The 9,859-nt window shown below is 47.1% G+C and overlaps 1 protein-coding gene across 2 annotated transcripts in view; it reads right to left on the reverse strand.

Annotated features, from left to right (window-relative positions):
• Positions 1–8,651, reverse strand: part of KCNJ1 (potassium inwardly rectifying channel subfamily J member 1) — a 30,466-nt gene extending 21,815 nt beyond the window's left edge. For both annotated transcript variants that reach the window (XM_032360273.1, XM_032360274.1), the window contains exon 1: positions 8,403–8,651. The gene's annotated coding sequence lies outside the window, so the exon portion shown is untranslated. The remainder of the gene's footprint in view (positions 1–8,402) is intronic.
• Positions 8,652–9,859: the final 1,208 nt, after the last annotated feature.

Consider the following 9,859-nt stretch of genomic DNA (forward strand, 5'->3'; position numbering starts at 1 on the left):
GGAACCTGGGATATAATATGAATAAGACTGATATTCAGAGAGGTGGAGAGAGATGGACAGATAATAAAAAGGAACTAAATAATCATGGTAATTATAGATCGTGCTAAGGGTTAAGAAAGCCACAGTAATCGGGGGTGACATTGGCAAGTATCAGTAATCAGGGGGGCATGGGGCACCAAAACTGGGGGGTAACAATGCAAAGATGAGAGAGGAAAGGTCTCACTGGGGCCAAGGGCAAGCTCAAAAGCAGCCTCCTCACAAACCCATCCGGGCCAGCCAGGCTCCCTCGCTCCCAGGGCACTGCTCAGTGAGTTCTAGAATTTCAGGCAGACTTAGAAAATCTGGAGAGTTCTGAAAGGAGCTGCCTCCAACCTACAATGGGCACAAATCAAGCTTCAGTTCTTCCATCTGTCAAATAATAGTAACAGGAATAGCTATCTCCCGGGGTCACCATACAGATAAAATGATGCTGTGTTTGGGAAAATTCAGATGGATGAGTGACAGACTATATAAAAGTGAGTTTGAACTTAGCCAGAGGGAGCTCAGTTAGACATAAGGAAGAATGTTTGACTGAAAGGATGACATGTGTTGTAGCTGTTTTCCAGTGAAGAGTCTTGCCTATGTTGACAATTTAAAACAGAAGCAGTAACTGTCTGCCTCAGATAAAAGCCGGATACTTCACAGGTGTAGCAGGGTGGGGTGGATATGTGGGGAAATGGGTGCCTTTTAAATGTGGATGTCACCTGCAGAAAGGGAGCGTTTGGGGAACTTGGGAAGCCTCTCTGTTCTCCGTTTGTCAGGGATTCTAGAAGATTCTCTCTTAAGAAAAGTGGCGGTATCACCAGTTGGAACATAGGGCCCGCATCGTCTTGACTAGGAGGCCTAGGGAAGCCTCTCTGTTCTCCGTTTGTCAGGGATTCTAGAAGATTCTCTCTTAAGAAAAGTGGCGGTATCACCAGTTGGAACATAGGGCCCGCATCGTCTTGACTAGGAGGCCTAGGGACGCGCAGGTTGGAGGTTTTCACTGCAGGACCGAGAGCTATCAGGATGCAAGGAGAGCAGAAGGGAGGAGACAGTCTGGGGCTGCTCCAGAAAGTGAGAGGCTCTGAAATCCAGGAGTGATGTTGAGGAAAATCCGCAGAGACCGGGGTGGGGGGGACCCAGTTCTGCCCTGACCAACTCAGGTGACCAGGCCCCGAGACAGTCATTTCCCTCCCTGAGCCATGGGGGCCACATTGCTGGCCGTGCCTAGAATATTCTGAAAAGCAGAAACGTGCTGTGCACAGGGGGATTACTTCTACAGATCCCGGGGTCGGGAGAGTCAGCAGAGCAGAGATGGAAACAGCCTCTCTCTGTCGGGAGCTGCCCCTCCTCTCCGTCCTCAGTCACGGTCACGGTCACAGGCAGGGCCCCCTGTGGCCGGGCATCTGGTCTGTAGTCAATTATGACACATGCCTGGCTTTTTCCCCATATCTGCATTTGGAAATGGGCCTTTCTGTGGTCTGGCTGTTGGAGTCCCCGGGGCCCCCTTGCTCACATGGCTAAGCACACAGACAGAACCATTGCAGGCCAGACTCCGTGATGATGAAGCGGTGAGCTGGGGTGGGGGGTTGGAATGGCACCACCGGAGGGGCTGGAGCCCTTAGAACAGAGCAGCCAATATTCAGGAATGAGGAGGCCAAAGCTTTAAGCAGCAGGGCCAAGAGGGGCAGGTGGCAGGGGAGATGGGAGGAAGCCTTGACCTCTTGGCTGCCTGGGGTTTATGGCACCTCTGACGTATTTGCAGCCTCGGGCAGGAAGAAAGCTATAAGACTCATTTATCCTGTGGATCCCGGCAGTCAGAAGAAAGGCTGGAACATGGGGAGGTAGCCAGAAGCAGCTGTCTCTAGGTCACGATTACACTGTGTGTCATTAGAAAAACGTATCTGTTTCTTGAAGCCACTAGACACAGTGTCACTGGGGATTCGTGTCTGTGGTGCAGGAACATAAGACAAGAGTCAGAAGGTCATGCTAAGCCCCCTTCCAGGACTTAGGAAGGGAAGAGACTTCCAAGAGCACTGAGACGTGCCCCACTTGTAGGCCAGCAGCCCTTGAACCACCTCCCAGACAGATGGACATGGGTTCCATGATTGATAAGGACTCCAGGTCCCTCTGAGATCTCTTCCTGGCTTCCAACACCTCTACAGCCCAATCTTCTCCTTGGTATCTACTCAAATCCTGAGGCTGAGATTTCAACCCACGGTCATCTTGTCTTCAGTAAGTAGGAGAAAACCAGCCCCTGCTTCTGTTGGAAAGCAATTTTAGCCCACCACCCTTGGCCAACCTCAAATGATGACCCATTTCCCATCTTCACTTCATTGCCACTCTAAGCAGAGTCCCCGGGAGGAATGGGGTCACTTTGTGCCCTGAGTGCTGGATCTCCCCACTTCATATTGCTCTAGGGGCCAGCCTGGACCCAGCACGCAGCCCTCGCCTCCCCTCCTTTCACTGCCACTAGACACTTTAAGAAGCATCTTAGTCCGTAGAAATCCACCAGACGGGAAACACCCAGCCAAAAGAACATGTGAATAAAAAGCTGAATAAAATCCAAATCCTGTGCACGTTTTTCTCCACTTCTCAGCTAGCCTCTTTCCTCAGTGGACTTCATCTCATCAGAGTCTTAACAGCAGTGAGGGTTAGCTTTGGTTCGGGAAGGAAACCTTGACTCTCCCACACAAGGGATCTGCGCAAGGCCAAGGAGCACAGAGAGCCCCAGCCCCTGAAGGGATTCTCAGGCCTGGTTCACGTGAGCATTCTCAGTTAGGACCTCTCAGGGCTTCTCTTCTCCCCATCTGAGAAGATGGAGTGGCTGCGAGAGGAGACCAAGCACTCCATCTCACTCAGGCCACCCTAGAAACAGACTCAGGAAGAGAGACCCATTAGTGAGAAGGTGCCATACTTATGCCCGTCACTCACACCCATCCTTCCAGTGATACCGAAACTTCGGCAGGATCGGGATTGTGTCTTCACCCTTTAGAAAAGCCCAACACAGCTTGGACTTCCCCAGAGGCCTTCTGAGGTGACCTTCGGACCATTCCTGTGACTTATCTCTGAATCCAGTTTGAGCTCTCTCCTGTATGCATAATTCATCAGCGGTCCAGATCCCTAACAGCATCAGAATACCTTGATCCCTGAAATGGTCGAATGCGCCATCCAGCACAAAGCTGGGATTATTCTTTTCTCTCTGAACATAACATCACTGGACTTGAACTCCAAGGGACCAAATTTTGGGGAGTCTTTTCCTGGGAGAAGTTAGCAACAGTTATACATGGTTTCCAGATTCTGTCGAGCTCCTCAAGGACAAATGGCAGATCTGGATAGAGCCAGAAAGCTCCCAAGAATTTAATCGAAGGCAGTGAACCATGAGTCTTCCCCTAGGGGTGGTCACCTGAGAGAGCTTTGGTTGTTCTAAGTGCAAAGACAGTATTAACCTGTTGCTTTCGCCTGCATTGTGTTGCATATTTAAATCTGCTCCCTGGGGATATGGCGCCACATTGATACACCCTGGTAAATACAGTTCCTGAACGCAAGCCAAGAAACACTGGTGTTTGTGCAATCGCAAGTGAGAGAGGGTGATGGACCTGGGGAAATTCTAAATAAATGGAAATTTCTGGCTTGTATTTCATAGCATATTCAAGAAGCTTCCTTTAGAAGCATAAGGGGGTGTCATTTGTCTAACCAGACTGCAAAATTTACAAGGCTTGATAACTACAGGATGTAAATATGTGCGCATGCCCACTGAGGTAGACAGTTGCCCCCTGGGAACCGTTTTAGGAAAATAACAACAGGCTTCTTTGAGTGAGAAAGTTACTGACCCAAAACGACATTGAGGGGATTCAGGCTGGTGTTTTCCCTGGGGACTTTGAGCAAGTCCATTTGCTTCTCTAGACCTTAGTTTCTTCTTTTGCACAATGGGTGACCTGGGCTTGATGAACCTTTAGAAGGATTGTTTAAAGTTAATTCCAATGTTCTGTTTTTTTAAATGTGATGCTGTTGGGTTGAATTTTACATTAACAGCTCAAGTCCTTAATAAGCGTTTCCTGGAGCAACGACTTGGGGTCAATAGTCTTGGACTCTCAATAGTGTTGAAGCTGTCCGTCTCTGTATTATTTTTGCTTTTTCCTATTATTTCTATTATTCCTCAAACAGAATCAGAGAGTTTCATGGGTAAGGACAGTGCTCTCTATTTGCTCATAGATTCTGACAAAGAAACAGCAAGGACAGCGACACTTTCTCTGCACATTCTTCACAATAAGCTCGGCAAGCACGGCTGAAGATCATTCCATCTGGAGTCAAGAACGGACTCCTATGAACCCCTTGACCTTAAGGTTATTATCTGATTATTCTTGACTTTTCTAGAGGTCTACCTTCTATACGTCTCCATACTAATTTTTATTTCTTTTTTTTTTCCTTTTTTTCTTTCTTCCTTCCTTCCTTCCCCTTTTTCCTTCCTTCCTTCCTTCCTTTCTTTCTTTCTTTCTTTCTTTCTTTCTTTCTTTCCTCTTTCTTTCTTTCGAAGGTGTTTGTTGGATGGTTCATCCCATTTTGTTTTTCCAGTTTCCACATACTCCCTGCTTGTTCATGGAGATTATGAACTACGTAATCAAGTCAACCACTTTTTTGCTATCTAGAGCAGAGCTAATAATATTCATGAATCTTATAGATCCCAAAAGACAAAGCAGACTGGGGAGGTCTATGTCCTTTCCGCTACGTTTTGGCCTAGGCTAACTTATCATAGTCTACTACTTTCTATTCTCAACCTGTAAAATTGGAATAACTTTACTGGCAGGAGATAAAGGTAAACAGCCCCTTTGGGCTTTCCCTTAATCCCCTTATCAAGCTGACCATCACTTCCCCCTCTGAAAATGTCCAGTTGGTGTGGGGAAAAGAGAAGGTATTGAGCAGAAGTCTTTAAAACCAATTATTACATTCAACTATCCTCAATTAATTAAGGCAAACTTAGATTTCTGAGCCAATAAATTTATTCCATAGTGACTTGAACCAGCAATGCATGCATATTCTGACATAGTCTTCTTGGGTCTAACGAAAATTAAACTGGAATCTCTTTGAGTCCCTTTCAGACTCAAGGACTTATTTCAGCTCTAGGGTGAAAGTTCTAGAGTTAAAGTGGCGACCCTAAAGTAGATCAGGACTTAAACCCCACAGTGCCGGTTTTTCCAGATACTACAAACCATGAGACTTCGCCTAACATGTCAAGGCCTATCACCCACCTGCCAAGTGAAAGAAGGAGGAATATATGGCTGACACTGAGTCACAGCTCTGCCATTTACTGCCCCTGTGACTTGTTTCTGGTTACTCAGCCCTGAGTTTTTCAGTGTACCTGTAGGGTCATGGGCACCAGGACGTTGACGCCTGGCCCTTGAGGCCATATTGGGCCTGAGATGAGTATCTGGGCCTGATGTAGCATTCTGAAGCTGCAGCAGGATCTCCACTAACCCCAGCATGTCTTACAAACATTATGTTCCATATGACCATGTTTGGAAACACTCAGGAGACACTCGGTTCCCTTGCCCTCTTCGTCTTCTTTACCTCCCTGCAAAATGGGACTGAAAATAGCACTTGCTTTCAGGCATAATCCTTAGGAAAGACAACTTAGGATCTGATTCCTTTAAAGGGAGAATACATTTGGACAGTTAATGGTAGGTTCAAGGGCTTCCAACTTCCAGCAGTTCTGTCATTATTTCTGATATTGTCCCAACTTCGAGTTTCCACAATAAGGAGTGACACATTTCCTGCATGACCTCCTAAGGGGCAACACAGGGGTTCAGCAGGGATCCAGGGCATTGGCGGCATAGGTACCCAGAGAGAAAAAGAGATGCAGGCTCAGTCTGTTGAAAACTCTCCTTCTCCCCAGAGAGCCATGCATTTCAGTGGAGCAGAAAAGCAAATGACCGCTGGCACCTGTCCTACACAGTCACTGACTCCCCATAACATCCGGGAACCATTAGTTCACGTCTCTGTACCCATGAGACCATAGTGGACGTGTGAAGGCAAATGTCAAGAAAACGCTCTTTTCCATTCTAAGTTTGGCATTTGGACTTTGGGGAAAGTTCGCGTATGAGACCAGGTGACTCTCAGGTTCCTATTTCAGAGCTACGTTTGGTCCTAGCAGCCAATCTGCCACTGAATCTTGTGGGTTCTGCCCCGTAGGAATCTCTTAATGGTTTCCCTGGCACTGGTCTTACCCACTCCAATACACCTTGCACTTGGCAAACAAAATGACCTTTCTAAAATATAAATATCATCTTATGTGGTCTCCCACTACCTTAGGAAAACTGCCTGAGCCTCTTAGCACCCAACACAAGGTCCCTTCTCACATGCATTCTTTCTGCAGCTTCTCCTGTGTCATCGTTCCTCACAACTCCCTGGGCCACCTACCTCCCATCATGCCGGCTTTGTATTCCTTGTATCTTCCGCTCATATGCTCTCTCATGACTCAAGTGCTATTTTCTTGTTCTGGAATGCTTTTCCTCTGCCCCCAGAAGGCCCCTTCCTGCCTACCAAGGGAGTTGAGGATCATGTCTTCATGAGGACTTCTTCAGGCAAAGTGGATGTCCTTCCCATGAATACAGTGATTATGTCATGACTACATTGCTGCACTGCAGTCCCCATTCATGTGTCCTGCTGGAGCGTGATCACCTGTTCCCATGTGTGTACCCTCTCAACTCTAAGTGCCATGAGAACTGGGGCTATACAGTGCTTTCCCAGGACCTAGCACAGTTCCTGCAACATCACAGATGCTCATTATAAGCTTGTTGGAAGGCAAATGAGGACAAAAACCTATATATATAATAGTAATAATATTAATGAGGATCATATTGAAAAGAAGAAAGGCAATAGTCATCATTAGCATCTTAAACAGTAGAAGCAAGAGGGGTTTGGGTTAAACTCGGGGTCAAACTGCTGAGACAGATAAGCAACCCAATGAAAACCCGACGAGGAGGAATTGGGAAGCATTAAAACCACAGAAGTCACGGGGCAGGTAAAAGGCGAAGCACGGGAGCCAAAGCTGAATCTTTGGAAAATCACTGAGCTGTGAAAAGGTCCAGGGTATATTTGTAACCTAGCATAGAAAAAATGAATTGCTGAGAACAGGAAAGTGACATGCATGAGAAATTCCAAGTTTGGGCTCTGCAGAGCAAAGCATTCTTGGCAGTTACAGTATCTTATATATTAAATTTTTTTAAAAAATCAGAGAAAACCAAATGCCACCAAAGCTCCAAGAACCTTTCGCAAGGAATCCGCTCACTACTTTTCTGGCAGGTTCAGCCCTGCCCCTCAACTCACTTGGGCTGCTTCTTTACACAGAAGAAAATCCATCTTCATGCCTTGAAGTATTTTTTTTAAAGGTTTTTTTTCTGTTGGCTCATACCTTCTCAGATACCCCTACCTCACTCTGCTTTGAAAAACTGAAGCTGACTGAGTTAACACTGTCCCAAGACAGTGCAGAGCAAGACAAAGGAAGCCAAGCCCGTGATTGAAGGGGTCCCAATGGGACACCTGGATAAAGTCTCGTCTAAAATGGCCCCCTTACCACCATCACCATGTTTTGCTCTATTTTGTACACCCAACTAATGAAAAAGAAATTATTTCCCCAAAGCTTGCCTGTGGCAAAGGACACACTTTTTCTGAGCAACTCTGCCTAGAATCTATGTGCCAGAGATGTTGGGAGGAGGGGGCTCTATGCCTGTTCACTCTCGGGCTCACAGAATGCAGAGCATCAGGGAAACGGTTGCCACCCACTGCCACAGAGCATTTGTCACAGCAGAAATTTAGGGAGCTGAGCAAACGCTGAGAAATCCAAATGCATTCACTCACAATCAGGCAATGTTTCATCAAAGACAGAAGCTTCTGGGGGAAGGTAAGCAAAATGTCTCACCAACACAATTCACCCAGATAAGCCTTGCGCCTTTTCCATAATAGACCTTATTAGCACTTTATCCTCTGCCTTCGTGATGGAGAAGCTCTGAGGGAGGGTTGCTGTTTTGCAAGGCCCCGAAGCCATGGAAAGGATGCTGTCAGGGACAGAATCCCTGCACATATCTCTGTTACCAAGAAGGGAAAACCATGGAACCAGGCATGGCGGGACCCGAGGCTTCCACTGTGCTCCAACTCTGGGCTGAGAAATGGCCAAGGGATGGTGGGAAGAAGCTCACAGTTTGTAATCCAAGTGTGGTCATACAATAGAGAGCATCAAGTGAGCAAATTAAAAACACATTTTGAATCCCCCAGGAGTGGTGGACAGTCTGTCTAGACTTGAGGTATGGAAAAGAGGGTTAAATTTTCCCCCAAATTGACTTATTTTTTCTACAAAGAGACCAGGCAGAATTTCTCCCCCTTACCTCATGGATTGCCAGAGTAAGTGTAGAGAAGGAAACTCGGTTTGTTGGTCCCCAAGAAAGCAGCCCGACCGTTGATGTGGGCAACACTATGCCTCTCTGGTCCAAGAGTTTGGGTAGCCCGGGTGAGGGGGCTGAGGTCCTGTTGGTTTGTATGAGTCTGTGGGTCAGTTCAGACCGGCTGCCAGCTCATTGGTATGCAACAGCTCTCAAAGAACATAGTTTACTTTAGAACTGGATCCAACAAGAGTAGGCGTGGCAGTGGAATGAGCTAGATACACCAGAGGTGTTGAGCTGCCGGGATATTTAAGAAGGATTTGTTTATGGAACCATAGCTTGGAACCAGAAAGCCAGTTTGCCCAACCTAACCGTGTCCCAGGCCAAACGCATGAGGTTGCCCTCATGTCCACATAGGATACGCGCCCCCTGGGTGTGGGCATCGGGGGTCCTCAAGGTGCCCCTCCAATGTTTTCCTGTTCATGACTCACTCAGTGACTACAAAAGGTCAGCCTGCCCTGACCTTCTCTTGACCATTCATGCGTCTCCTTGGTCCCAACACCAAGTAAAGCTTTGTAGCAGGGACTTTACAGAACAGACTGGGAGAAACCCCCAGCACTCCCAACTGTGTCTCTTGGGGGCAAATTCCTACATCTTCATCCTCTAAGGTCGGTGGAGGGGAGTGAGATAATGTATGTGATGCACTTGGCATTGAGTAAACACTCATGAAAGCCAACATACCCCAAGCATCACTTTTTTTTTCCTCCTTCCCATCCCAAACCCTAGGGCCCACCTCCCTCTAGTCTATCCTGAGGGAGAGGAGCTCTTATCTTACCCCTCCTGAGATGCTCTCTGACTGTTCCTCCTTGTTACGGTATCCTCTAAGGACCACCACTCACTTCACTGCTGATCATGTCCCTGGAGCATCCAAAAACAGTCTCTCTGATGAGCTGTCACTTTGTTTCCAGGGAGGGGTTCGGGGGCTGGGGTTGGTGCTGGATGTGGGTGGGCCACAAATCTTTTCGTTGTCTGCCCCTTCTTCTTCAGTCAGCACCACACTAGATGGTATGAGGTTTCAGACTTTACTGGAGTCTCAGAGATTAAAAAGAACAGAAGAAGCTGGAGAGCAGCTCCAAAGTTTGGAGGACACATGGTGTGATTCTGATACCCCTCAATTATACAACAGAGTTAACACCAGGATCCTCATAAGGGGCATAAAGTGGAAATGAATGCACAATCACATGGAAAAAGGAAATGCTCTTTTCAAACACTTATAAGTATAATCATTTGTTAGAGTAAATGGAGAAGAATACAGGAGGTGTCAATCAAGAAGCTTCTAGTGGCAATTCCAGGGGGAGTTGGATGGTGATAGACCTAGTCCAGAGAGCAACACCACAGGAAAAGAACAAGAGGAGAGATTTAAGCTCGTGTTAAATTTGCCTTTTCCCCCTTCACAGAAGGTC

Source organism: Mustela erminea, chromosome 9 (assembly GCF_009829155.1).
Source record: "Mustela erminea isolate mMusErm1 chromosome 9, mMusErm1.Pri, whole genome shotgun sequence".
In the NCBI taxonomy this organism is placed as follows: domain Eukaryota; kingdom Metazoa; phylum Chordata; class Mammalia; order Carnivora; family Mustelidae; genus Mustela; species Mustela erminea.